The sequence below is a fragment of the Ranitomeya imitator genome, chromosome 6 (genome assembly GCF_032444005.1).
Source record: "Ranitomeya imitator isolate aRanImi1 chromosome 6, aRanImi1.pri, whole genome shotgun sequence".
NCBI lineage: Eukaryota > Metazoa > Chordata > Amphibia > Anura > Dendrobatidae > Ranitomeya > Ranitomeya imitator.
In genome coordinates this window covers 492,663,038-492,687,974 of record NC_091287.1, presented here as the reverse complement: position 1 = coordinate 492,687,974, position 24,937 = coordinate 492,663,038, and the positions used below count along the sequence as shown (strand labels likewise).

Below are 24,937 nucleotides of genomic sequence, written 5' to 3'. Positions count from 1 at the left end.
ACGTGACTGGGCAATATACCGTACTACGTGGGCTGTGCTATATACTATGTGGCTGGGCAATATACTACGTGGCTCTGCTATATACTATGTGGATGGGCAATATACTACGTGATTGGGCAATGTACTACGTAGCTGGGCAATATACTACGTCGCTGGGCAATATACTACGTGGCCGGGCAATATACTACGTGGCCGGGCAATATACTACGTGGCCGGGCAATATACTACGTGGCCGGGCAATATACTACGTGGCTGGGCAATATACTACGTGACTGGGCAATATACTACGTGGGCTGGGCAATATACTACGTGGACATGCATATTCTAGAATACCCGATGCGTTAGAATCGGGCCACCATCTAGCATATATATGTCAGTGAGATATATATATATGTCAGTGAGACACATATATATATATTAATATTTCATACAGCGCCAGATAGCTTAAAAGCCGGTAATTCAATTGCCGGCTTTTCCTATCTCCTTCCCAAACCCGACATGATATGAGACATGGTATCTGATTGGGTTGGTTACACAAGCTTCTTTGCAGAAAAAGACGTTACTGCTGCCGGCTGGCCGGCCGGCCTCTAAAAATCATCCTTGGGGCGCCCGCTGAAAATCTGCCCCCTTCACGGTCCGGGATGCTTATAACGCCATCATTTCCAGAAGGCAGGCTGCGGGGTCAATAAGCACTCCCAGCCACGGCAGGGATCTCGGTGTGAGGCATGCGAGGAGGCGGCAGGGTAGCGTCCTTAGCTGCAGTCTCAGAGGCCTTCTGGGGCTTGGGGCTTCCAGCCTCTAGGTTATGTAAGGTCGGTGTCTGGCAAGGCGCCGCTCTATACTAGCCGAGCTGAGCAAGGGGGCAAAATGTTATCAAAACAGTCTACAGCACCTGGTGTTCCCAGGAGGTCTCCCATCCAAGTACTGTCCAAGCCTAGCACTGCTTTGCTTCCGAGATCGGACGTATCCAGGGTGGTGTGGCCGTAGGCAGAGACAGGTCTCTCACTTGCTGCTTTTCTACTTTGCAGTCTGGCTGCTGGCTGCCCTGTCCAGTGCTCAGCAAGAGGCCCTTTTGTGCTTTCCTTTCTCTTCACTTTTTTGCTGTCTCCCTTAAAGGGTTTGTAGGCAGAACGCCCTGCTCAGAGCCGCTGAGCTCACTGATCGGCTGCCGACGTGACGTCAGCGTCGCAGCTAATGCCACAGACCTAGAGCAGCGCTGAGACCCTCCGGTGGACCCGGGTAGGGTGAGTACAGGGTGGTTTGTTGCTTTCTAATAGCCTGCAAGCTGGGATGAACTTTTATTGAAAGGGAACAACCCCTTTGACTGTCTGCAGCGCGCCACAACTAGGAAGCGCACACTCACACGCAAGCGAGCACGCACATATGCTTGCATGTGGCCACACCTATTTGCCCCTGCAGCCTCAGCACCACCATGCGTCAGACTCTCTTGTTTTTTCTTCTTCTTATGATTATTTCTGTGCCTTAGCAGGAAAACAACCCCCAATTCCCTTCCGCTCCTTCCCAGCAATGAATTTGGGTCCTGGGTAGCCATCTGATTGGGTTAGTTACACAAGCTTCTTTGCAGAAAAAGACGTTATTGCTGCCGGCTGGCCGGCCGGCCTCTAAAAATCATTCCCGGGGCGCCCGCTGAAAATCTGCCCCCTTCACGGTCCGGGATGCTTATAATGCCATCATTTCCAGAAGGCAGGCTGCGGGGTCAATAAGCACTCCTAGCCACGGCAGGGATCTCGGTGTGAGGCATGCGAGGAGGCGGCAGGGTAGCGTCCTTAGCTGCAGTGTCAGAGGCCTTGTGGGGCTTGGGGCTTCCAGCCTCTAGGTTATGTAAGGTCGGTGTCTGGCAAGGCGCCGCTCTATACTAGCCGAGCTGAGCAAGGGGGCAAAATGTTATCAAAACGGTCAACAGCACCTGGTGTTCCCAGGAGGTCTCCCATGCAAGTACTGTCCAAGCCCAGCCCTGCTTTGCTTCTGAGATCGGACGAGATCGGGCGTATCCTGGGTTGTGTGGCCAGTAGATGCTGCTTGGTCCATCGACTGGCCAGCCTTCCTCAGGCTCGCGTGGTGGCGAGAACTCTGACCATGTGGAGGCGGGCTCCGAAGGGCCCATGCAAAGGCTGGGCTGCCACTATAGGCGTTGCTTGTTTTGCAGTGAAACACCCGCCGCAGCAGGGCCTGAGCAACAGGTGTCTTTAAAAATGGCTCGACGCAGGGTCTCCTGCAGGCTAAACCATTCATCTGGGGGGGACGCGACAGAAAGAGCCAGCTGGAGCCGCAACTTGAGGCGGATCGAGACGTCCAGGAGCGAATGAAGGAAGAGGGTGAGCTGGTTGCGAGTGACTGCGAGCTGCTCTTCAGGGGGTCGTGTTGCCTGCAAAGGTGTTCTGCTTGCTTTGACCTGTAAACTGGCCACCAGGTTGCCGGCGGTTGCTTCCAAGCCCGCAGGAGGCGCTGGTCCTGTTGAAAAGAAGCCTAGTATTAAAAGTAAATAAGCAACAATGCTGGAGGCCCACGGTGATGAGAAGGATGCTGGCATTTTGCAAGGATGGAACAGCGCAAGAGAGAAAGCAAATGAAAAGAAGAAAGAAGCATGTGTGCCCTTGTGAAAGGGAATGGAAAAAAGGCATAGAGGAGAGTGACCCCTGCTGGTAGAAGGAAGGAAAAACAAAAGCCTACAGCACCTGGTATTCCCAGGCGGTCTCCCATCCAAGTACTAACCAGGCCTGACCCTGCTTAGCTTCCGAGATCAGACGAGATCGGGCGTGTTCAGGGTGGTGTGGCTGTAGGCAGAGACAGGTCTCTCACTTGCTGCTTTTCTACTTTGCAGTCTGGCTGCTGGCTGCCCTGTCCAGTGCTCAGCAAGAGGCCCTTTTGTGCTTTCCTTTCTCTTCACTTTTTTGCTGTCTCCCTTAAAAAATTTGTAGGCAGAACGCCCTGCTCAGAGCCGCTGAGCTCACTGATCGGCTGCCGACGTGACGTCAGCGTCGCAGCTAATGCCACAGACCTAGAGCAGCGCTGAGACCCTCCGGTGGACCCGGGTAGGGTGAGTACAGGGTGGTTTGTTGCTTTCTAATAGCCTGCAAGCTGGGATGAACTTTTATTGAAAGGGAACAACCCCTTTGACTGTCTGCAGCGCGCCACAACTAGGAAGCGCACACTCACACGCAAGCGAGCACGCACATATGCTTGCATGTAGCCACACCTATTTGCCCCTGCAGCCTCAGCACCACCATGCGTCAGACTCTCTTGTTTTTTCTTCTTCTTATGATTATTTCTGTGCCTTAGCAGGAAAACACCCCCCAATTCCCTTCCGCTCCTTCCCAGCCCTGAATTTGGGTCCTGGGTAGCCATCTGATTGGGTTAGTTACACAAGCTTCTTTGCAGAAAAAGACGTTATTGCTGCCGGCTGGCCGGCCTCTAAAAATCATTCCCGGGGCGCCCGCTGAAAATCTGCCCCCTTCACGGTCCGGGATGCTTATAATGCCATCATTTCCAGAAGGCAGGCTGCGAGGTCAATAAGCACTCCTAGCCACGGCAGGGATCTCGGTGTGAGGCATGCGAGGAGGCGGCAGGGTAGCGTCCTTAGCTGCAGTCTCAGAGGCCTTGTGGGGCTTGGGGCTTCCAGCCTCTAGGTTATGTAAGGTCGGTGTCTGGCAAGGCGCCGCTCTATACTAGCCGAGCTGAGGAAGGGGGCAAAATGTTATCAAAACAGTCTACAGCACCTGGTGTTCCCAGGAGGTCTCCCATCCAAGTACTGTCCAAGCCCAGCCCTGCTTTGCTTCCGAGATCGGACGAGATCGGGCGTATCCAGGGTGGTGTGGCCAGTAGACACTGCTTGGCCCATCGACTGGCCAGCCTTCCTCAGGCTCGCGTGGTGGCGAGAACTCTGACCATGTGGAGGCGGGCTCCGAAGGGCCCATGCAAAGGCTGGGCTGCCACTATAGGCGTTGCTTGTTTTGCAGTGAAACACCCGCCGCAGCAGGGCCTGAGCAACAGGTGTCTTTAAAAATGGCTCGACGCAGGGTCTCCTGCAGGCTAAACCATTCATCTGGGGGGGACGCGACAGAAAGAGCCAGCTGGAGCCGCAACTTGAGGCGGATCGAGACGTCCAGGAGCGAATGAAGGAAGAGGGTGAGCTGGTTGCGAGTGACTGCGAGCTGCTCTTCAGGGGGTCGTGTTGCCTGCAAAGGTGTTCTGCTTGCTTTGACCTGTAAACTGGCCACCAGGTTGCCGGCGGTTGCTTCCAAGCCCGCAGGAGGCGCTGGTCCTGTTGAAAAGAAGCCTAGTATTAAAAGTAAATAAGCAACAATGCTGGAGGCCCACGGTGATGAGAAGGATGCTGGCATTTTGCAAGGATGGAACAGCGCAAGAGAGAAAGCAAATGAAAAGAAGAAAGAAGCATGTGTGCCCTTGTGAAAGGGAATGGAAAAAAGGCATAGAGGAGAGTGACCCCTGCTGGTAGAAGGAAGGAAAAACAAAAGCCTACAGCACCTGGTATTCCCAGGCGGTCTCCCATCCAAGTACTAACCAGGCCTGACCCTGCTTAGCTTCCGAGATCAGACGAGATCGGGCGTGTTCAGGGTGGTGTGGCCGTAGGCAGAGGCAGAGACAGGTCTCTCACTTGCTGCTTTTCTACTTTGCAGTCTGGCTGCTGGCTGCCCTGTCCAGTGCTCAGCAAGAGGCCCTTTTGTGCTTTCCTTTCTCTTCACTTTTTTGCTGTCTCCCTTAAAGGGTTTGTAGGCAGAACGCCCTGCTCAGAGCCGCTGAGCTCACTGATCGGCTGCCGACGTGACGTCAGCGTCGCAGCTAATGCCACAGACCTAGAGCAGCGCTGAGACCCTCCGGTGGACCCGGGTAGGGTGAGTACAGGGTGGTTTGTTGCTTTCTAATAGCCTGCAAGCTGGGATGAACTTTTATTGAAAGGGAACAACCCCTTTGACTGTCTGCAGCGCGCCACAACTAGGAAGCGCACACTCACACGCAAGCGAGCACGCACATATGCTTGCATGTAGCCACACCTATTTGCCCCTGCAGCCTCAGCACCACCATGCGTCAGACTCTCTTGTTTTTTCTTCTTCTTATGATTATTTCTGTGCCTTAGCAGGAAAACACCCCCCAATTCCCTTCCGCTCCTTCCCAGCCCTGAATTTGGGTCCTGGGTAGCCATCTGATTGGGTTAGTTACACAAGCTTCTTTGCAGAAAAAGACGTTATTGCTGCCGGCTGGCCGGCCTCTAAAAATCATTCCCGGGGCGCCCGCTGAAAATCTGCCCCCTTCACGGTCCGGGATGCTTATAATGCCATCATTTCCAGAAGGCAGGCTGCGAGGTCAATAAGCACTCCTAGCCACGGCAGGGATCTCGGTGTGAGGCATGCGAGGAGGCGGCAGGGTAGCGTCCTTAGCTGCAGTCTCAGAGGCCTTGTGGGGCTTGGGGCTTCCAGCCTCTAGGTTATGTAAGGTCGGTGTCTGGCAAGGCGCCGCTCTATACTAGCCGAGCTGAGGAAGGGGGCAAAATGTTATCAAAACAGTCTACAGCACCTGGTGTTCCCAGGAGGTCTCCCATCCAAGTACTGTCCAAGCCCAGCCCTGCTTTGCTTCCGAGATCGGACGAGATCGGGCGTATCCAGGGTGGTGTGGCCAGTAGACACTGCTTGGCCCATCGACTTGCCAGCCTTCCTCAGGCTCGCGTGGTGGCGAGAACTCTGACCATGTGGAGGCGGGCTCCGAAGGGCCCATGCAAAGGCTGGGCTGCCACTATAGGCGTTGCTTGTTTTGCAGTGAAACACCCGCCGCAGCAGGGCCTGAGCAACAGGTGTCTTTAAAAATGGCTCGACGCAGGGTCTCCTGCAGGCTAAACCATTCATCTGGGGGGGACGCGACAGAAAGAGCCAGCTGGAGCCGCAACTTGAGGCGGATCGAGACGTCCAGGAGCGAATGAAGGAAGAGGGTGAGCTGGTTGCGAGTGACTGCGAGCTGCTCTTCAGGGGGTCGTGTTGCCTGCAAAGGTGTTCTGCTTGCTTTGACCTGTAAACTGGCCACCAGGTTGCCGGCGGTTGCTTCCAAGCCCGCAGGAGGCGCTGGTCCTGTTGAAAAGAAGCCTAGTATTAAAAGTAAATAAGCAACAATGCTGGAGGCCCACGGTGATGAGAAGGATGCTGGCATTTTGCAAGGATGGAACAGCGCAAGAGAGAAAGCAAATGAAAAGAAGAAAGAAGCATGTGTGCCCTTGTGAAAGGGAATGGAAAAAAGGCATAGAGGAGAGTGACCCCTGCTGGTAGAAGGAAGGAAAAACAAAAGCCTACAGCACCTGGTATTCCCAGGCGGTCTCCCATCCAAGTACTAACCAGGCCTGACCCTGCTTAGCTTCCGAGATCAGACGAGATCGGGCGTGTTCAGGGTGGTGTGGCCGTAGGCAGAGACAGGTCTCTCACTTGCTGCTTTTCTACTTTGCAGTCTGGCTGCTGGCTGCCCTGTCCAGTGCTCAGCAAGAGGCCCTTTTGTGCTTTCCTTTCTCTTCACTTTTTTGCTGTCTCCCTTAAAGGGTTTGTAGGCAGAACGCCCTGCTCAGAGCCGCTGAGCTCACTGATCGGCTGCCGACGTGACGTCAGCGTCGCAGCTAATGCCACAGACCTAGAGCAGCGCTGAGACCCTCCGGTGGACCCGGGTAGGGTGAGTACAGGGTGGTTTGTTGCTTTCTAATAGCCTGCAAGCTGGGATGAACTTTTATTGAAAGGGAACAACCCCTTTGACTGTCTGCAGCGCGCCACAACTAGGAAGCGCACACTCACACGCAAGCGAGCACGCACATATGCTTGCATGTAGCCACACCTATTTGCCCCTGCAGCCTCAGCACCACCATGCGTCAGACTCTCTTGTTTTTTCTTCTTCTTATGATTATTTCTGTGCCTTAGCAGGAAAACACCCCCCAATTCCCTTCCGCTCCTTCCCAGCCCTGAATTTGGGTCCTGGGTAGCCATCTGATTGGGTTAGTTACACAAGCTTCTTTGCAGAAAAAGACGTTATTGCTGCCGGCTGGCCGGCCTCTAAAAATCATTCCCGGGGCGCCCGCTGAAAATCTGCCCCCTTCACGGTCCGGGATGCTTATAATGCCATCATTTCCAGAAGGCAGGCTGCGAGGTCAATAAGCACTCCTAGCCACGGCAGGGATCTCGGTGTGAGGCATGCGAGGAGGCGGCAGGGTAGCGTCCTTAGCTGCAGTCTCAGAGGCCTTGTGGGGCTTGGGGCTTCCAGCCTCTAGGTTATGTAAGGTCGGTGTCTGGCAAGGCGCCGCTCTATACTAGCCGAGCTGAGGAAGGGGGCAAAATGTTATCAAAACAGTCTACAGCACCTGGTGTTCCCAGGAGGTCTCCCATCCAAGTACTGTCCAAGCCCAGCCCTGCTTTGCTTCCGAGATCGGACGAGATCGGGCGTATCCAGGGTGGTGTGGCCAGTAGACACTGCTTGGCCCATCGACTGGCCAGCCTTCCTCAGGCTCGCGTGGTGGCGAGAACTCTGACCATGTGGAGGCGGGCTCCGAAGGGCCCATGCAAAGGCTGGGCTGCCACTATAGGCGTTGCTTGTTTTGCAGTGAAACACCCGCCGCAGCAGGGCCTGAGCAACAGGTGTCTTTAAAAATGGCTCGACGCAGGGTCTCCTGCAGGCTAAACCATTCATCTGGGGGGGACGCGACAGAAAGAGCCAGCTGGAGCCGCAACTTGAGGCGGATCGAGACGTCCAGGAGCGAATGAAGGAAGAGGGTGAGCTGGTTGCGAGTGACTGCGAGCTGCTCTTCAGGGGGTCGTGTTGCCTGCAAAGGTGTTCTGCTTGCTTTGACCTGTAAACTGGCCACCAGGTTGCCGGCGGTTGCTTCCAAGCCCGCAGGAGGCGCTGGTCCTGTTGAAAAGAAGCCTAGTATTAAAAGTAAATAAGCAACAATGCTGGAGGCCCACGGTGATGAGAAGGATGCTGGCATTTTGCAAGGATGGAACAGCGCAAGAGAGAAAGCAAATGAAAAGAAGAAAGAAGCATGTGTGCCCTTGTGAAAGGGAATGGAAAAAAGGCATAGAGGAGAGTGACCCCTGCTGGTAGAAGGAAGGAAAAACAAAAGCCTACAGCACCTGGTATTCCCAGGCGGTCTCCCATCCAAGTACTAACCAGGCCTGACCCTGCTTAGCTTCCGAGATCAGACGAGATCGGGCGTGTTCAGGGTGGTGTGGCCGTAGGCAGAGACAGGTCTCTCACTTGCTGCTTTTCTACTTTGCAGTCTGGCTGCTGGCTGCCCTGTCCAGTGCTCAGCAAGAGGCCCTTTTGTGCTTTCCTTTCTCTTCACTTTTTTGCTGTCTCCCTTAAAGGGTTTGTAGGCAGAACGCCCTGCTCAGAGCCGCTGAGCTCACTGATCGGCTGCCGACGTGACGTCAGCGTCGCAGCTAATGCCACAGACCTAGAGCAGCGCTGAGACCCTCCGGTGGACCCGGGTAGGGTGAGTACAGGGTGGTTTGTTGCTTTCTAATAGCCTGCAAGCTGGGATGAACTTTTATTGAAAGGGAACAACCCCTTTGACTGTCTGCAGCGCGCCACAACTAGGAAGCGCACACTCACACGCAAGCGAGCACGCACATATGCTTGCATGTAGCCACACCTATTTGCCCCTGCAGCCTCAGCACCACCATGCGTCAGACTCTCTTGTTTTTTCTTCTTCTTATGATTATTTCTGTGCCTTAGCAGGAAAACACCCCCCAATTCCCTTCCGCTCCTTCCCAGCCCTGAATTTGGGTCCTGGGTAGCCATCTGATTGGGTTAGTTACACAAGCTTCTTTGCAGAAAAAGACGTTATTGCTGCCGGCTGGCCGGCCTCTAAAAATCATTCCCGGGGCGCCCGCTGAAAATCTGCCCCCTTCACGGTCCGGGATGCTTATAATGCCATCATTTCCAGAAGGCAGGCTGCGAGGTCAATAAGCACTCCTAGCCACGGCAGGGATCTCGGTGTGAGGCATGCGAGGAGGCGGCAGGGTAGCGTCCTTAGCTGCAGTCTCAGAGGCCTTGTGGGGCTTGGGGCTTCCAGCCTCTAGGTTATGTAAGGTCGGTGTCTGGCAAGGCGCCGCTCTATACTAGCCGAGCTGAGCAAGGGGGCAAAATGTTATCAAAACAGTCTACAGCACCTGGTGTTCCCAGGAGGTCTCCCATCCAAGTACTGTCCAAGCCCAGCCCTGCTTTGCTTCCGAGATCGGACGAGATCAGGCGTATCCAGGGTGGTGTGGCCAGTAGACACTGCTTGGCCCATCGACTGGCCAGCCTTCCTCAGGCTCGCGTGGTGGCGAGAACTCTGACCATGTGGAGGCGGGCTCCGAAGGGCCCATGCAAAGGCTGGGCTGCCACTATAGGCGTTGCTTGTTTTGCAGTGAAACACCCGCCGCAGCAGGGCCTGAGCAACAGGTGTCTTTAAAAATGGCTCGACGCAGGGTCTCCTGCAGGCTAAACCATTCATCTGGGGGGGACGCGACAGAAAGAGCCAGCTGGAGCCGCAACTTGAGGCGGATCGAGACGTCCAGGAGCGAATGAAGGAAGAGGGTGAGCTGGTTGCGAGTGACTGCGAGCTGCTCTTCAGGGGGTCGTGTTGCCTGCAAAGGTGTTCTGCTTGCTTTGACCTGTAAACTGGCCACCAGGTTGCCGGCGGTTGCTTCCAAGCCCGCAGGAGGCGCTGGTCCTGTTGAAAAGAAGCCTAGTATTAAAAGTAAATAAGCAACAATGCTGGAGGCCCACGGTGATGAGAAGGATGCTGGCATTTTGCAAGGATGGAACAGCGCAAGAGAGAAAGCAAATGAAAAGAAGAAAGAAGCATGTGTGCCCTTGTGAAAGGGAATGGAAAAAAGGCATAGAGGAGAGTGACCCCTGCTGGTAGAAGGAAGGAAAAACAAAAGCCTACAGCACCTGGTATTCCCAGGCGGTCTCCCATCCAAGTACTAACCAGGCCTGACCCTGCTTAGCTTCCGAGATCAGACGAGATCGGGCGTGTTCAGGGTGGTGTGGCCGTAGGCAGAGACAGGTCTCTCACTTGCTGCTTTTCTACTTTGCAGTCTGGCTGCTGGCTGCCCTGTCCAGTGCTCAGCAAGAGGCCCTTTTGTGCTTTCCTTTCTCTTCACTTTTTTGCTGTCTCCCTTAAAGGGTTTGTAGGCAGAACGCCCTGCTCAGAGCCGCTGAGCTCACTGATCGGCTGCCGACGTGACGTCAGCGTCGCAGCTAATGCCACAGACCTAGAGCAGCGCTGAGACCCTCCGGTGGACCCGGGTAGGGTGAGTACAGGGTGGTTTGTTGCTTTCTAATAGCCTGCAAGCTGGGATGAACTTTTATTGAAAGGGAACAACCCCTTTGACTGTCTGCAGCGCGCCACAACTAGGAAGCGCACACTCACACGCAAGCGAGCACGCACATATGCTTGCATGTAGCCACACCTATTTGCCCCTGCAGCCTCAGCACCACCATGCGTCAGACTCTCTTGTTTTTTCTTCTTCTTATGATTATTTCTGTGCCTTAGCAGGAAAACACCCCCCAATTCCCTTCCGCTCCTTCCCAGCCCTGAATTTGGGTCCTGGGTAGCCATCTGATTGGGTTAGTTACACAAGCTTCTTTGCAGAAAAAGACGTTATTGCTGCCGGCTGGCCGGCCTCTAAAAATCATTCCCGGGGCGCCCGCTGAAAATCTGCCCCCTTCACGGTCCGGGATGCTTATAATGCCATCATTTCCAGAAGGCAGGCTGCGAGGTCAATAAGCACTCCTAGCCACGGCAGGGATCTCGGTGTGAGGCATGCGAGGAGGCGGCAGGGTAGCGTCCTTAGCTGCAGTCTCAGAGGCCTTGTGGGGCTTGGGGCTTCCAGCCTCTAGGTTATGTAAGGTCGGTGTCTGGCAAGGCGCCGCTCTATACTAGCCGAGCTGAGCAAGGGGGCAAAATGTTATCAAAACAGTCTACAGCACCTGGTGTTCCCAGGAGGTCTCCCATCCAAGTACTGTCCAAGCCCAGCCCTGCTTTGCTTCCGAGATCGGACGAGATCAGGCGTATCCAGGGTGGTGTGGCCAGTAGACACTGCTTGGCCCATCGACTGGCCAGCCTTCCTCAGGCTCGCGTGGTGGCGAGAACTCTGACCATGTGGAGGCGGGCTCCGAAGGGCCCATGCAAAGGCTGGGCTGCCACTATAGGCGTTGCTTGTTTTGCAGTGAAACACCCGCCGCAGCAGGGCCTGAGCAACAGGTGTCTTTAAAAATGGCTCGACGCAGGGTCTCCTGCAGGCTAAACCATTCATCTGGGGGGGACGCGACAGAAAGAGCCAGCTGGAGCCGCAACTTGAGGCGGATCGAGACGTCCAGGAGCGAATGAAGGAAGAGGGTGAGCTGGTTGCGAGTGACTGCGAGCTGCTCTTCAGGGGGTCGTGTTGCCTGCAAAGGTGTTCTGCTTGCTTTGACCTGTAAACTGGCCACCAGGTTGCCGGCGGTTGCTTCCAAGCCCGCAGGAGGCGCTGGTCCTGTTGAAAAGAAGCCTAGTATTAAAAGTAAATAAGCAACAATGCTGGAGGCCCACGGTGATGAGAAGGATGCTGGCATTTTGCAAGGATGGAACAGCGCAAGAGAGAAAGCAAATGAAAAGAAGAAAGAAGCATGTGTGCCCTTGTGAAAGGGAATGGAAAAAAGGCATAGAGGAGAGTGACCCCTGCTGGTAGAAGGAAGGAAAAACAAAAGCCTACAGCACCTGGTATTCCCAGGCGGTCTCCCATCCAAGTACTAACCAGGCCTGACCCTGCTTAGCTTCCGAGATCAGACGAGATCGGGCGTGTTCAGGGTGGTGTGGCCGTAGGCAGAGACAGGTCTCTCACTTGCTGCTTTTCTACTTTGCAGTCTGGCTGCTGGCTGCCCTGTCCAGTGCTCAGCAAGAGGCCCTTTTGTGCTTTCCTTTCTCTTCACTTTTTTGCTGTCTCCCTTAAAGGGTTTGTAGGCAGAACGCCCTGCTCAGAGCCGCTGAGCTCACTGATCGGCTGCCGACGTGACGTCAGCGTCGCAGCTAATGCCACAGACCTAGAGCAGCGCTGAGACCCTCCGGTGGACCCGGGTAGGGTGAGTACAGGGTGGTTTGTTGCTTTCTAATAGCCTGCAAGCTGGGATGAACTTTTATTGAAAGGGAACAACCCCTTTGACTGTCTGCAGCGCGCCACAACTAGGAAGCGCACACTCACACGCAAGCGAGCACGCACATATGCTTGCATGTAGCCACACCTATTTGCCCCTGCAGCCTCAGCATCACCATGCGTCAGACTCTCTTGTTTTTTCTTCTTCTTATGATTATTTCTGTGCCTTAGCAGGAAAACACCCCCCAATTCCCTTCCGCTCCTTCCCAGCCCTGAATTTGGGTCCTGGGTAGCCATCTGATTGGGTTAGTTACACAAGCTTCTTTGCAGAAAAAGACGTTATTGCTGCCGGCTGGCCGGCCTCTAAAAATCATTCCCGGGGCGCCCGCTGAAAATCTGCCCCCTTCACGGTCCGGGATGCTTATAATGCCATCATTTCCAGAAGGCAGGCTGCGAGGTCAATAAGCACTCCTAGCCACGGCAGGGATCTCGGTGTGAGGCATGCGAGGAGGCGGCAGGGTAGCGTCCTTAGCTGCAGTCTCAGAGGCCTTGTGGGGCTTGGGGCTTCCAGCCTCTAGGTTATGTAAGGTCGGTGTCTGGCAAGGCGCCGCTCTATACTAGCCGAGCTGAGCAAGGGGGCAAAATGTTATCAAAACAGTCTACAGCACCTGGTGTTCCCAGGAGGTCTCCCATCCAAGTACTGTCCAAGCCCAGCCCTGCTTTGCTTCCGAGATCGGACGAGATCAGGCGTATCCAGGGTGGTGTGGCCAGTAGACACTGCTTGGCCCATCGACTGGCCAGCCTTCCTCAGGCTCGCGTGGTGGCGAGAACTCTGACCATGTGGAGGCGGGCTCCGAAGGGCCCATGCAAAGGCTGGGCTGCCACTATAGGCGTTGCTTGTTTTGCAGTGAAACACCCGCCGCAGCAGGGCCTGAGCAACAGGTGTCTTTAAAAATGGCTCGACGCAGGGTCTCCTGCAGGCTAAACCATTCATCTGGGGGGGACGCGACAGAAAGAGCCAGCTGGAGCCGCAACTTGAGGCGGATCGAGACGTCCAGGAGCGAATGAAGGAAGAGGGTGAGCTGGTTGCGAGTGACTGCGAGCTGCTCTTCAGGGGGTCGTGTTGCCTGCAAAGGTGTTCTGCTTGCTTTGACCTGTAAACTGGCCACCAGGTTGCCGGCGGTTGCTTCCAAGCCCGCAGGAGGCGCTGGTCCTGTTGAAAAGAAGCCTAGTATTAAAAGTAAATAAGCAACAATGCTGGAGGCCCACGGTGATGAGAAGGATGCTGGCATTTTGCAAGGATGGAACAGCGCAAGAGAGAAAGCAAATGAAAAGAAGAAAGAAGCATGTGTGCCCTTGTGAAAGGGAATGGAAAAAAGGCATAGAGGAGAGTGACCCCTGCTGGTAGAAGGAAGGAAAAACAAAAGCCTACAGCACCTGGTATTCCCAGGCGGTCTCCCATCCAAGTACTAACCAGGCCTGACCCTGCTTAGCTTCCGAGATCAGACGAGATCGGGCGTGTTCAGGGTGGTGTGGCTGTAGGCAGAGACAGGTCTCTCACTTGCTGCTTTTCTACTTTGCAGTCTGGCTGCTGGCTGCCCTGTCCAGTGCTCAGCAAGAGGCCCTTTTGTGCTTTCCTTTCTCTTCACTTTTTTGCTGTCTCCCTTAAAGGGTTTGTAGGCAGAACGCCCTGCTCAGAGCCGCTGAGCTCACTGATCGGCTGCCGACGTGACGTCAGCGTCGCAGCTAATGCCACAGACCTAGAGCAGCGCTGAGACCCTCCGGTGGACCCGGGTAGGGTGAGTACAGGGTGGTTTGTTGCTTTCTAATAGCCTGCAAGCTGGGATGAACTTTTATTGAAAGGGAACAACCCCTTTGACTGTCTGCAGCGCGCCACAACTAGGAAGCGCACACTCACACGCAAGCGAGCACGCACATATGCTTGCATGTAGCCACACCTATTTGCCCCTGCAGCCTCAGCACCACCATGCGTCAGACTCTCTTGTTTTTTCTTCTTCTTATGATTATTTCTGTGCCGTAGCAGGAAAACACCCCCCAATTCCCTTCCGCTCCTTCCCAGCCCTGAATTTGGGTCCTGGGTAGCCATCTGATTGGGTTAGTTACACAAGCTTCTTTGCAGAAAAAGACGTTATTGCTGCCGGCTGGCCGGCCTCTAAAAATCATTCCCGGGGCGCCCGCTGAAAATCTGCCCCCTTCACGGTCCGGGATGCTTATAATGCCATCATTTCCAGAAGGCAGGCTGCGAGGTCAATAAGCACTCCTAGCCACGGCAGGGATCTCGGTGTGAGGCATGCGAGGAGGCGGCAGGGTAGCGTCCTTAGCTGCAGTCTCAGAGGCCTTGTGGGGCTTGGGGCTTCCAGCCTCTAGGTTATGTAAGGTCGGTGTCTGGCAAGGCGCCGCTCTATACTAGCCGAGCTGAGGAAGGGGGCAAAATGTTATCAAAACAGTCTACAGCACCTGGTGTTCCCAGGAGGTCTCCCATCCAAGTACTGTCCAAGCCCAGCCCTGCTTTGCTTCCGAGATCGGACGAGATCGGGCGTATCCAGGGTGGTGTGGCCAGTAGACACTGCTTGGCCCATCGACTGGCCAGCCTTCCTCAGGCTCGCGTGGTGGCGAGAACTCTGACCATGTGGAGGCGGGCTCCGAAGGGCCCATGCAAAGGCTGGGCTGCCACTATAGGCGTTGCTTGTTTTGCAGTGAAACACCCGCCGCAGCAGGGCCTGAGCAACAGGTGTCTTTAAAAATGGCTCGACGCAGGGTCTCCTGCAGGCTAAACCATTCATCTGGGGGGGACGCGACAGAAAGAGCCAGCTGGAGCCGCAACTTGAGGCGGATCGAGACGTCCAGGAGCGAATGAAGGAAGAGGGTGAGCTGGTTGCGAGTGACTGCGAGCTGCTCTTCAGGGGGTCGTGTTGCCTGCAAAGGTGTTCTGCTTGCTTTGACCTGTAAACTGGCCACCAGGTTGCCGGCGGTTGCTTCCAAGCCCGCAGGAGGCGCTGGTCCTGTTGAAAAGAAGCCTAGTATTAAAAGTAAATAAGCAACAATGCTGGAGGCCCACGGTGATGAGAAGGATGCTGGCATTTTGCAAGGATGGAACAGCGCAAGAGAGAAAGCAAATGAAAAGAAGAAAGAAGCATGTGTGCCCTTGTGAAAGGGAATGGAAAAAAGGCATAGAGGAGAGTGACCCCTGCTGGTAGAAGGAAGGAAAAACAAAAGCCTACAGCACCTGGTATTCCCAGGCGGTCTCCCATCCAAGTACTAACCAGGCCTGACCCTGCTTAGCTTCCAAGATCAGACGAGATCGGGCGTGTTCAGGGTGGTGTGGCCGTAGGAAGAGACAGGTCTCTCACTTGCTGCTTTTCTACTTTGCAGTCTGGCTGCTGGCTGCCCTGTCCAGTGCTCAGCAAGAGGCCCTTTTGTGCTTTCCTTTCTCTTCACTTTTTTGCTGTCTCCCTTATAGGGTTTGTAGGCAGAACGCCCTGCTCAGAGCCGCTGAGCTCACTGATCGGCTGCCGACGTGACGTCAGCGTCGCAGCTAATGCCACAGACCTAGAGCAGCGCTGAGACCCTCCGGTGGACCCGGGTAGGGTGAGTACAGGGTGGTTTGTTGCTTTCTAATAGCCTGCAAGCTGGGATGAACTTTTATTGAAAGGGAACAACCCCTTTGACTGTCTGCAGCGCGCCACAACTAGGAAGCGCACACTCACACGCAAGCGAGCACGCACATATGCTTGCATGTAGCCACACCTATTTGCCCCTGCAGCCTCAGCACCACCATGCGTCAGACTCTCTTGTTTTTTCTTCTTCTTATGATTATTTCTGTGCCTTAGCAGGAAAACACCCCCCAATTCCCTTCCGCTCCTTCCCAGCCCTGAATTTGGGTCCTGGGTAGCCATCTGATTGGGTTAGTTACACAAGCTTCTTTGCAGAAAAAGACGTTATTGCTGCCGGCTGGCCGGCCTCTAAAAATCATTCCCGGGGCGCCCGCTGAAAATCTGCCCCCTTCACGGTCCGGGATGCTTATAATGCCATCATTTCCAGAAGGCAGGCTGCGAGGTCAATGAGCACTCCTAGCCACGGCAGGGATCTCGGTGTGAGGCATGCGAGGAGGCGGCAGGGTAGCGTCCTTAGCTGCAGTCTCAGAGGCCTTGTGGGGCTTGGGGCTTCCAGCCTCTAGGTTATGTAAGGTCGGTGTCTGGCAAGGCGCCGCTCTATACTAGCCGAGCTGAGCAAGGGGGCAAAATGTTATCAAAACAGTCTACAGCACCTGGTGTTCCCAGGAGGTCTCCCATCCAAGTACTGTCCAAGCCCAGCCCTGCTTTGCTTCCGAGATCGGACGAGATCAGGCGTATCCAGGGTGGTGTGGCCAGTAGACACTGCTTGGCCCATCGACTGGCCAGCCTTCCTCAGGCTCGCGTGGTGGCGAGAACTCTGACCATGTGGAGGCGGGCTCCGAAGGGCCCATGCAAAGGCTGGGCTGCCACTATAGGCGTTGCTTGTTTTGCAGTGAAACACCCGCCGCAGCAGGGCCTGAGCAACAGGTGTCTTTAAAAATGGCTCGACGCAGGGTCTCCTGCAGGCTAAACCATTCATCTGGGGGGGACGCGACAGAAAGAGCCAGCTGGAGCCGCAACTTGAGGCGGATCGAGACGTCCAGGAGCGAATGAAGGAAGAGGGTGAGCTGGTTGCGAGTGACTGCGAGCTGCTCTTCAGGGGGTCGTGTTGCCTGCAAAGGTGTTCTGCTTGCTTTGACCTGTAAACTGGCCACCAGGTTGCCGGCGGTTGCTTCCAAGCCCGCAGGAGGCGCTGGTCCTGTTGAAAAGAAGCCTAGTATTAAAAGTAAATAAGCAACAATGCTGGAGGCCCACGGTGATGAGAAGGATGCTGGCATTTTGCAAGGATGGAACAGCGCAAGAGAGAAAGCAAATGAAAAGAAGAAAGAAGCATGTGTGCCCTTGTGAAAGGGAATGGAAAAAAGGCATAGAGGAGAGTGACCCCTGCTGGTAGAAGGAAGGAAAAACAAAAGCCTACAGCACCTGGTATTCCCAGGCGGTCTCCCATCCAAGTACTAACCAGGCCTGACCCTGCTTAGCTTCCGAGATCAGGCGTGTTCAGGGTGGTGTGGCCGTAGGCAGAGACAGGTCTCTCACTTGCTGCTTTTCTACTTTGCAGTCTGGCTGCTGGCTGCCCTGTCCAGTGCTCAGCAAGAGGCCCTTTTGTGCTTTCCTTTCTCTTCACTTTTTTGCTGTCTCCCTTAAAGGGTTTGTAGGCAGAACGCCCTGCTCAGAGCCGCTGAGCTCACTGATCGGCTGCCGACGTGACGTCAGCGTCGCAGCTAATGCCACAGACCTAGAGCAGCGCTGAGACCCTCCGGTGGACCCGGGTAGGGTGAGTACAGGGTGGTTTGTTGCTTTCTAATAGCCTGCAAGCTGGGATGAACTTTTATTGAAAGGGAACAACCCCTTTGACTGTCTGCAGCGCGCCACAACTAGGAAGCGCACACTCACACGCAAGCGAGCACGCACATATGCTTGCATGTAGCCACACCTATTTGCCCCTGCAGCCTCAGCACCACCATGCGTCAGACTCTCTTGTTTTTTCTTCTTCTTATGATTATTTCTGTGCCTTAGCAGGAAAACACCCCCCAATTCCCTTCCGCTCCTTCCCAGCCCTGAATTTGGGTCCTGGGTAGCCATCTGATTGGGTTAGTTACACAAGCTTCTTTGCAGAAAAAGACGTTATTGCTGCCGGCTGGCCGGCCTCTAAAAATCATTCCCGGGGCGCCCGCTGAAAATCTGCCCCCTTCACGGTCCGGGATGCTTATAATGCCATCATTTCCAGAAGGCAGGCTGCGAGGTCAATAAGCACTCCTAGCCACGGCAGGGATCTCGGTGTGAGGCATGCGAGGAGGCGGCAGGGTAGCGTCCTTAGCTGCAGTCTCAGAGGCCTTGTGGGGCTTGGGGCTTCCAGCCTCTAGGTTATGTAAGGTCGGTGTCTGGCAAGGCGCCGCTCTATACTAGCCGAGCTGAGCAAGGGGGCAAAATGTTATCAAAACAGTCTACAGCACCTGGTGTTCCCAGGAGGTCTCCCATCCAAGTACTGTCCAAGCCCAGCCCTGCTTTGCTTCCGAGATCGGACGAGATCAGGCGTATCCAGGGTGGTGTGGCCAGTAGACACTGCTTGGCCCATCGACTGGCCAGCCTTCCTCAGGCTCGCGTGGTGGCGAGAACTCTGACCATGTGGAGGCGGGCTCCGAAGGGCCCATGCAAAGGCTGGGCTGCCACTATAGGCGTTGCTTGTTTTGCAGTGAAACACCCGCCGCAGCAGGGCCTGAGCAACAGGTGTCTTTAAAAATGGCTCGACGCAGGGTCTCCTGCAGGCTAAACCATTCATCTGGGGGGGACGCGACAGAAAGAGCCAGCTGGAGCCGCAACTTGAGGCGGATCGAGACGTCCAGGAGCGAATGAAGGAAGAGGGTGAGCTGGTTGCGAGTGACTGCGAGCTGCTCTTCAGGGGGTCGTGTTGCCTGCAAAGGTGTTCTGCTTGCTTTGACCTGTAAACTGGCCACCAGGTTGCCGGCGGTTGCTTCCAAGCCCGCAGGAGGCGCTGGTCCTGTTGAAAAGAAGCCTAGTATTAAAAGTAAATAAGCAACAATGCTGGAGGCCCACGGTGATGAGAAGGATGCTGGCATTTTGCAAGGATGGAACAGCGCAAGAGAGAAAGCAAATGAAAAGAAGAAAGAAGCATGTGTGCCCTTGTGAAAGGGAATGGAAAAAAGGCATAGAGGAGAGTGACCCCTGCTGGTAGAAGGAAGGAAAAACAAAAGCCTACAGCACCTGGTATTCCCAGGCGGTCTCCCATCCAAGTACTAACCAGGCCTGACCCTGCTTAGCTTCCGAGATCAGACGTGTTCAGGGTGGTGTGGCCGTAGGCAGAGACAGGTCTCTCACTTGCTGCTTTTCTACTTTGCAGTCTGGCTGCTGGCTGCCCTGTCCAGTGCTCAGCAAGAGGCCCTTTTGTGCTTTCCTTTCTCTTCACTTTTTTGCTGTCTCCCTTAAAGGGTTTGTAGGCAGAACGCCCTGCTCAGAGCCGCTGAGCTCACTGATCGGCTGCCGACGTGACGTCAGCGTCGCAGCTAATGCCACAGACCTAGAGCAGCGCTGAGACCCTCCGGTGGACCCGGGTAGGGTGAGTACAGGGTGGTTTGTTGCTTTCTAATAGCCTGCAAGCTGGGATGAACTTTTATTGAAAGGGAACAACCCCTTTGACTGTCTGCAGCGCGCCACAACTAGGAAGCGCACACTCACACGCAAGCGAGCACGCACATATGCTTGCATGTAGCCACACCTATTTGCCCCTGCAGCCTCAGCACCACCATGCGTCAGACTCTCTTGTTTTTTCTTCTTCTTATGATTATTTCTGTGCCTTAGCAGGAAAACACCCCCCAATTCCCTTCCGCTCCTTCCCAGCCCTGAATTTGGGTCCTGGGTAGCCATCTGATTGGGTTAGTTACACAAGCTTCTTTGCAGAAAAAGACGTTATTGCTGCCGGCTGGCCGGCCTCTAAAAATCATTCCCGGGGCGCCCGCTGAAAATCTGCCCCCTTCACGGTCCGGGATGCTTATAATGCCATCATTTCCAGAAGGCAGGCTGCGAGGTCAATAAGCACTCCTAGCCACGGCAGGGATCTCGGTGTGAGGCATGCGAGGAGGCGGCAGGGTAGCGTCCTTAGCTGCAGTCTCAGAGGCCTTGTGGGGCTTGGGGCTTCCAGCCTCTAGGTTATGTAAGGTCGGTGTCTGGCAAGGCGCCGCTCTATACTAGCCGAGCTGAGCAAGGGGGCAAAATGTTATCAAAACAGTCTACAGCACCTGGTGTTCCCAGGAGGTCTCCCATCCAAGTACTGTCCAAGCCCAGCCCTGCTTTGCTTCCGAGATCGGACGAGATCAGGCGTATCCAGGGTGGTGTGGCCAGTAGACACTGCTTGGCCCATCGACTGGCCAGCCTTCCTCAGGCTCGCGTGGTGGCGAGAACTCTGACCATGTGGAGGCGGGCTCCGAAGGGCCCATGCAAAGGCTGGGCTGCCACTATAGGCGTTGCTTGTTTTGCAGTGAAACACCCGCCGCAGCAGGGCCTGAGCAACAGGTGTCTTTAAAAATGGCTCGACGCAGGGTCTCCTGCAGGCTAAACCATTCATCTGGGGGGGACGCGACAGAAAGAGCCAGCTGGAGCCGCAACTTGAGGCGGATCGAGACGTCCAGGAGCGAATGAAGGAAGAGGGTGAGCTGGTTGCGAGTGACTGCGAGCTGCTCTTCAGGGGGTCGTGTTGCCTGCAAAGGTGTTCTGCTTGCTTTGACCTGTAAACTGGCCACCAGGTTGCCGGCGGTTGCTTCCAAGCCCGCAGGAGGCGCTGGTCCTGTTGAAAAGAAGCCTAGTATTAAAAGTAAATAAGCAACAATGCTGGAGGCCCACGGTGATGAGAAGGATGCTGGCATTTTGCAAGGATGGAACAGCGCAAGAGAGAAAGCAAATGAAAAGAAGAAAGAAGCATGTGTGCCCTTGTGAAAGGGAATGGAAAAAAGGCATAGAGGAGAGTGACCCCTGCTGGTAGAAGGAAGGAAAAACAAAAGCCTACAGCACCTGGTATTCCCAGGCGGTCTCCCATCCAAGTACTAACCAGGCCTGACCCTGCTTAGCTTCCGAGATCAGACGTGTTCAGGGTGGTGTGGCCGTAGGCAGAGACAGGTCTCTCACTTGCTGCTTTTCTACTTTGCAGTCTGGCTGCTGGCTGCCCTGTCCAGTGCTCAGCAAGAGGCCCTTTTGTGCTTTCCTTTCTCTTCACTTTTTTGCTGTCTCCCTTAAAGGGTTTGTAGGCAGAACGCCCTGCTCAGAGCCGCTGAGCTCACTGATCGGCTGCCGACGTGACGTCAGCGTCGCAGCTAATGCCACAGACCTAGAGCAGCGCTGAGACCCTCCGGTGGACCCGGGTAGGGTGAGTACAGGGTGGTTTGTTGCTTTCTAATAGCCTGCAAGCTGGGATGAACTTTTATTGAAAGGGAACAACCCCTTTGACTGTCTGCAGCGCGCCACAACTAGGAAGCGCACACTCACACGCAAGCGAGCACGCACATATGCTTGCATGTAGCCACACCTATTTGCCCCTGCAGCCTCAGCACCACCATGCGTCAGACTCTCTTGTTTTTTCTTCTTCTTATGATTATTTCTGTGCCTTAGCAGGAAAACACCCCCCAATTCCCTTCCGCTCCTTCCCAGCCCTGAATTTGGGTCCTGGGTAGCCATCTGATTGGGTTAGTTACACAAGCTTCTTTGCAGAAAAAGACGTTATTGCTGCCGGCTGGCCGGCCTCTAAAAATCATTCCCGGGGCGCCCGCTGAAAATCTGCCCCCTTCACGGTCCGGGATGCTTATAATGCCATCATTTCCAGAAGGCAGGCTGCGAGGTCAATAAGCACTCCTAGCCACGGCAGGGATCTCGGTGTGAGGCATGCGAGGAGGCGGCAGGGTAGCGTCCTTAGCTGCAGTCTCAGAGGCCTTGTGGGGCTTGGGGCTTCCAGCCTCTAGGTTATGTAAGGTCGGTGTCTGGCAAGGCGCCGCTCTATACTAGCCGAGCTGAGCAAGGGGGCAAAATGTTATCAAAACAGTCTACAGCACCTGGTGTTCCCAGGAGGTCTCCCATCCAAGTACTGTCCAAGCCCAGCCCTGCTTTGCTTCCGAGATCGGACGAGATCAGGCGTATCCAGGGTGGTGTGGCCAGTAGACACTGCTTGGCCCATCGACTGGCCAGCCTTCCTCAGGCTCGCGTGGTGGCGAGAACTCTGACCATGTGGAGGCGGGCTCCGAAGGGCCCATGCAAAGGCTGGGCTGCCACTATAGGCGTTGCTTGTTTTGCAGTGAAACACCCGCCGCAGCAGGGCCTGAGCAACAGGTGTCTTTAAAAATGGCTCGACGCAGGGTCTCCTGCAGGCTAAACCATTCATCTGGGGGGGACGCGACAGAAAGAGCCAGCTGGAGCCGCAACTTGAGGCGGATCGAGACGTCCAGGAGCGAATGAAGGAAGAGGGTGAGCTGGTTGCGAGTGACTGCGAGCTGCTCTTCAGGGGGTCGTGTTGCCTGCAAAGGTGTTCTGCTTGCTTTGACCTGTAAACTGGCCACCAGGTTGCCGGCGGTTGCTTCCAAGCCCGCAGGAGGCGCTGGTCCTGTTGAAAAGAAGCCTAGTATTAAAAGTAAATAAGCAACAATGCTGGAGGCCCACGGTGATGAGAAGGATGCTGGCATTTTGCAAGGATGGAACAGCGCAAGAGAGAAAGCAAATGAAAAGAAGAAAGAAGCATGTGTGCCCTTGTGAAAGGGAATGGAAAAAAGGCATAGAGGAGAGTGACCCCTGCTGGTAGAAGGAAGGAAAAACAAAAGCCTACAGCACCTGGTATTCCCAGGCGGTCTCCCATCCAAGTACTAACCAGGCCTGACCCTGCTTAGCTTCCGAGATCAGACGAGATCGGGCGTGTTCAGGGTGGTGTGGCCGTAGGCAGCGACAGGTCTCTCACTTGCTGCTTTTCTACTTTGCAGTCTGGCTGCTGGCTGCCCTGTCCAGTGCTCAGCAAGAGGCCCTTTTCTGCTTTCCTTTCTCTTCACTTTTTTGCTGTCTCCCTTAAAGGGTTTGTAGGCAGAACGCCCTGCTCAGAGCCGCTGAGCTCACTGATCGGCTGCCGACGTGACGTCAGCGTCGCAGCTAATGCCACAGACCTAGAGCAGCGCTGAGACCCTCCGGTGGACCCGGGTAGGGTGAGTACAGGGTGGTTTGTTGCTTTCTAATAGCCTGCAAGCTGGGATGAACTTTTATTGAAAGGGAACAACCCCTTTGACTGTCTGCAGCGCGCCACAACTAGGAAGCGCACACTCACACGCAAGCGAGCACGCACATATGCTTGCATGTAGCCACACCTATTTGCCCCTGCAGCCTCAGCACCACCATGCGTCAGACTCTCTTGTTTTTTCTTCTTCTTATGATTATTTCTGTGCCTTAGCAGGAAAACACCCCCCAATTCCCTTCCGCTCCTTCCCAGCCCTGAATTTGGGTCCTGGGTAGCCATCTGATTGGGTTAGTTACACAAGCTTCTTTGCAGAAAAAGACGTTATTGCTGCCGGCTGGCCGGCCTCTAAAAATCATTCCCGGGGCGCCCGCTGAAAATCTGCCCCCTTCACGGTCCGGGATGCTTATAATGCCATCATTTCCAGAAGGCAGGCTGCGAGGTCAATAAGCACTCCTAGCCACGGCAGGGATCTCGGTGTGAGGCATGCGAGGAGGCGGCAGGGTAGCGTCCTTAGCTGCAGTCTCAGAGGCCTTGTGGGGCTTGGGGCTTCCAGCCTCTAGGTTATGTAAGGTCGGTGTCTGGCAAGGCGCCGCTCTATACTAGCCGAGCTGAGCAAGGGGGCAAAATGTTATCAAAACAGTCTACAGCACCTGGTGTTCCCAGGAGGTCTCCCATCCAAGTACTGTCCAAGCCCAGCCCTGCTTTGCTTCCGAGATCGGACGAGATCGGGCGTATCCAGGGTGGTGTGGCCAGTAGACACTGCTTGGCCCATCGACTGGCCAGCCTTCCTCAGGCTCGCGTGGTGGCGAGAACTCTGACCATGTGGAGGCGGGCTCCGAAGGGCCCATGCAAAGGCTGGGCTGCCACTATAGGCGTTGCTTGTTTTGCAGTGAAACACCCGCCGCAGCAGGGCCTGAGCAACAGGTGTCTTTAAAAATGGCTCGACGCAGGGTCTCCTGCAGGCTAAACCATTCATCTGGGGGGGACGCGACAGAAAGAGCCAGCTGGAGCCGCAACTTGAGGCGGATCGAGACGTCCAGGAGCGAATGAAGGAAGAGGGTGAGCTGGTTGCGAGTGACTGCGAGCTGCTCTTCAGGGGGTCGTGTTGCCTGCAAAGGTGTTCTGCTTGCTTTGTCCTGTAAACTGGCCACCAGGTTGCCGGCGGTTGCTTCCAAGCCCGCAGGAGGCGCTGGTCCTGTTGAAAAGAAGCCTAGTATTAAAAGTAAATAAGCAACAATGCTGGAGGCCCACGGTGATGAGAAGGATGCTGGCATTTTGCAAGGATGGAACAGCGCAAGAGAGAAAGCAAATGAAAAGAAGAAAGAAGCATGTGTGCCCTTGTGAAAGGGAATGGAAAAAAGGCATAGAGGAGAGTGACCCCTGCTGGTAGAAGGAAGGAAAAACAAAAGCCTACAGCACCTGGTATTCCCAGGCGGTCTCCCATCCAAGTACTAACCAGGCCTGACCCTGCTTAGCTTCCGAGATCAGACGAGATCGGGCGTGTTCAGGGTGGTGTGGCCGTAGGCAGAGACAGGTCTCTCACTTGCTGCTTTTCTACTTTGCAGTCTGGCTGCTGGCTGCCCTGTCCAGTGCTCAGCAAGAGGCCCTTTTGTGCTTTCCTTTCTCTTCACTTTTTTGCTGTCTCCCTTAAAGGGTTTGTAGGCAGAACGCCCTGCTCAGAGCCGCTGAGCTCACTGATCGGCTGCCGACGTGACGTCAGCGTCGCAGCTAATGCCACAGACCTAGAGCAGCGCTGAGACCCTCCGGTGGACCCGGGTAGGGTGAGTACAGGGTGGTTTGTTGCTTTCTAATAGCCTGCAAGCTGGGATGAACTTTTATTGAAAGGGAACAACCCCTTTGACTGTCTGCAGCGCGCCACAACTAGGAAGCGCACACTCACACGCAAGCGAGCACGCACATATGCTTGCATGTGGCCACACCTATTTGCCCCTGCAGCCTCAGCA

At 54.9% G+C, this 24,937-nt stretch overlaps 22 non-coding genes and 5 pseudogenes across 22 annotated transcripts; all 27 read right to left on the bottom strand.

Moving 5' to 3' along the window:
• Positions 1-880: 880 nt before the first annotated feature.
• Positions 881-989, bottom strand: LOC138644264 (5S ribosomal RNA; annotated as a pseudogene).
• A 926-nt stretch (positions 990-1,915) lies between these two features.
• On the bottom strand, positions 1,916-2,035 carry LOC138644259 (5S ribosomal RNA; annotated as a pseudogene).
• Positions 2,036-2,684: 649 nt separating this feature from the next.
• Positions 2,685-2,803, bottom strand: LOC138644115 (5S ribosomal RNA). Its single transcript, XR_011314581.1, has one exon. It is a non-coding gene; the product is annotated as a 5S ribosomal RNA (ribosomal RNA).
• Positions 2,804-3,725: 922 nt separating this feature from the next.
• LOC138643954 (5S ribosomal RNA) lies at positions 3,726-3,845 on the bottom strand. Its single transcript, XR_011314461.1, has one exon. It is a non-coding gene; the product is annotated as a 5S ribosomal RNA (ribosomal RNA).
• A 649-nt stretch (positions 3,846-4,494) lies between these two features.
• LOC138643985 (5S ribosomal RNA) lies at positions 4,495-4,613 on the bottom strand. The gene has a single exon (XR_011314491.1). It is a non-coding gene; the product is annotated as a 5S ribosomal RNA (ribosomal RNA).
• Positions 4,614-5,541: 928 nt separating this feature from the next.
• On the bottom strand, positions 5,542-5,661 carry LOC138643953 (5S ribosomal RNA). Its single transcript, XR_011314460.1, has one exon. It is a non-coding gene; the product is annotated as a 5S ribosomal RNA (ribosomal RNA).
• Positions 5,662-6,310: 649 nt separating this feature from the next.
• Positions 6,311-6,429, bottom strand: LOC138643974 (5S ribosomal RNA). Its single transcript, XR_011314480.1, has one exon. It is a non-coding gene; the product is annotated as a 5S ribosomal RNA (ribosomal RNA).
• A 922-nt stretch (positions 6,430-7,351) lies between these two features.
• Positions 7,352-7,471, bottom strand: LOC138643952 (5S ribosomal RNA). Its single transcript, XR_011314459.1, has one exon. It is a non-coding gene; the product is annotated as a 5S ribosomal RNA (ribosomal RNA).
• Positions 7,472-8,120: 649 nt separating this feature from the next.
• On the bottom strand, positions 8,121-8,239 carry LOC138643962 (5S ribosomal RNA). Its single transcript, XR_011314469.1, has one exon. It is a non-coding gene; the product is annotated as a 5S ribosomal RNA (ribosomal RNA).
• A 922-nt stretch (positions 8,240-9,161) lies between these two features.
• On the bottom strand, positions 9,162-9,281 carry LOC138643991 (5S ribosomal RNA). The gene has a single exon (XR_011314497.1). It is a non-coding gene; the product is annotated as a 5S ribosomal RNA (ribosomal RNA).
• Positions 9,282-9,930: 649 nt separating this feature from the next.
• LOC138643951 (5S ribosomal RNA) lies at positions 9,931-10,049 on the bottom strand. Its single transcript, XR_011314458.1, has one exon. It is a non-coding gene; the product is annotated as a 5S ribosomal RNA (ribosomal RNA).
• A 922-nt stretch (positions 10,050-10,971) lies between these two features.
• Positions 10,972-11,091, bottom strand: LOC138643990 (5S ribosomal RNA). The gene has a single exon (XR_011314496.1). It is a non-coding gene; the product is annotated as a 5S ribosomal RNA (ribosomal RNA).
• A 649-nt stretch (positions 11,092-11,740) lies between these two features.
• LOC138643939 (5S ribosomal RNA) lies at positions 11,741-11,859 on the bottom strand. The gene has a single exon (XR_011314447.1). It is a non-coding gene; the product is annotated as a 5S ribosomal RNA (ribosomal RNA).
• Positions 11,860-12,781: 922 nt separating this feature from the next.
• On the bottom strand, positions 12,782-12,901 carry LOC138643989 (5S ribosomal RNA). Its single transcript, XR_011314495.1, has one exon. It is a non-coding gene; the product is annotated as a 5S ribosomal RNA (ribosomal RNA).
• Positions 12,902-13,550: 649 nt separating this feature from the next.
• LOC138644103 (5S ribosomal RNA) lies at positions 13,551-13,669 on the bottom strand. Its single transcript, XR_011314580.1, has one exon. It is a non-coding gene; the product is annotated as a 5S ribosomal RNA (ribosomal RNA).
• Positions 13,670-14,591: 922 nt separating this feature from the next.
• Positions 14,592-14,711, bottom strand: LOC138643949 (5S ribosomal RNA). Its single transcript, XR_011314457.1, has one exon. It is a non-coding gene; the product is annotated as a 5S ribosomal RNA (ribosomal RNA).
• A 649-nt stretch (positions 14,712-15,360) lies between these two features.
• Positions 15,361-15,479, bottom strand: LOC138643933 (5S ribosomal RNA). Its single transcript, XR_011314442.1, has one exon. It is a non-coding gene; the product is annotated as a 5S ribosomal RNA (ribosomal RNA).
• A 922-nt stretch (positions 15,480-16,401) lies between these two features.
• LOC138643988 (5S ribosomal RNA) lies at positions 16,402-16,521 on the bottom strand. Its single transcript, XR_011314494.1, has one exon. It is a non-coding gene; the product is annotated as a 5S ribosomal RNA (ribosomal RNA).
• Positions 16,522-17,170: 649 nt separating this feature from the next.
• Positions 17,171-17,279, bottom strand: LOC138644110 (5S ribosomal RNA; annotated as a pseudogene).
• A 922-nt stretch (positions 17,280-18,201) lies between these two features.
• On the bottom strand, positions 18,202-18,321 carry LOC138643987 (5S ribosomal RNA). The gene has a single exon (XR_011314493.1). It is a non-coding gene; the product is annotated as a 5S ribosomal RNA (ribosomal RNA).
• A 649-nt stretch (positions 18,322-18,970) lies between these two features.
• On the bottom strand, positions 18,971-19,079 carry LOC138644140 (5S ribosomal RNA; annotated as a pseudogene).
• Positions 19,080-20,001: 922 nt separating this feature from the next.
• LOC138643986 (5S ribosomal RNA) lies at positions 20,002-20,121 on the bottom strand. The gene has a single exon (XR_011314492.1). It is a non-coding gene; the product is annotated as a 5S ribosomal RNA (ribosomal RNA).
• Positions 20,122-20,770: 649 nt separating this feature from the next.
• On the bottom strand, positions 20,771-20,879 carry LOC138644139 (5S ribosomal RNA; annotated as a pseudogene).
• Positions 20,880-21,801: 922 nt separating this feature from the next.
• Positions 21,802-21,921, bottom strand: LOC138643984 (5S ribosomal RNA). The gene has a single exon (XR_011314490.1). It is a non-coding gene; the product is annotated as a 5S ribosomal RNA (ribosomal RNA).
• A 649-nt stretch (positions 21,922-22,570) lies between these two features.
• On the bottom strand, positions 22,571-22,689 carry LOC138643927 (5S ribosomal RNA). The gene has a single exon (XR_011314435.1). It is a non-coding gene; the product is annotated as a 5S ribosomal RNA (ribosomal RNA).
• A 922-nt stretch (positions 22,690-23,611) lies between these two features.
• Positions 23,612-23,731, bottom strand: LOC138643948 (5S ribosomal RNA). Its single transcript, XR_011314456.1, has one exon. It is a non-coding gene; the product is annotated as a 5S ribosomal RNA (ribosomal RNA).
• A 649-nt stretch (positions 23,732-24,380) lies between these two features.
• LOC138643915 (5S ribosomal RNA) lies at positions 24,381-24,499 on the bottom strand. Its single transcript, XR_011314424.1, has one exon. It is a non-coding gene; the product is annotated as a 5S ribosomal RNA (ribosomal RNA).
• Positions 24,500-24,937: the final 438 nt, after the last annotated feature.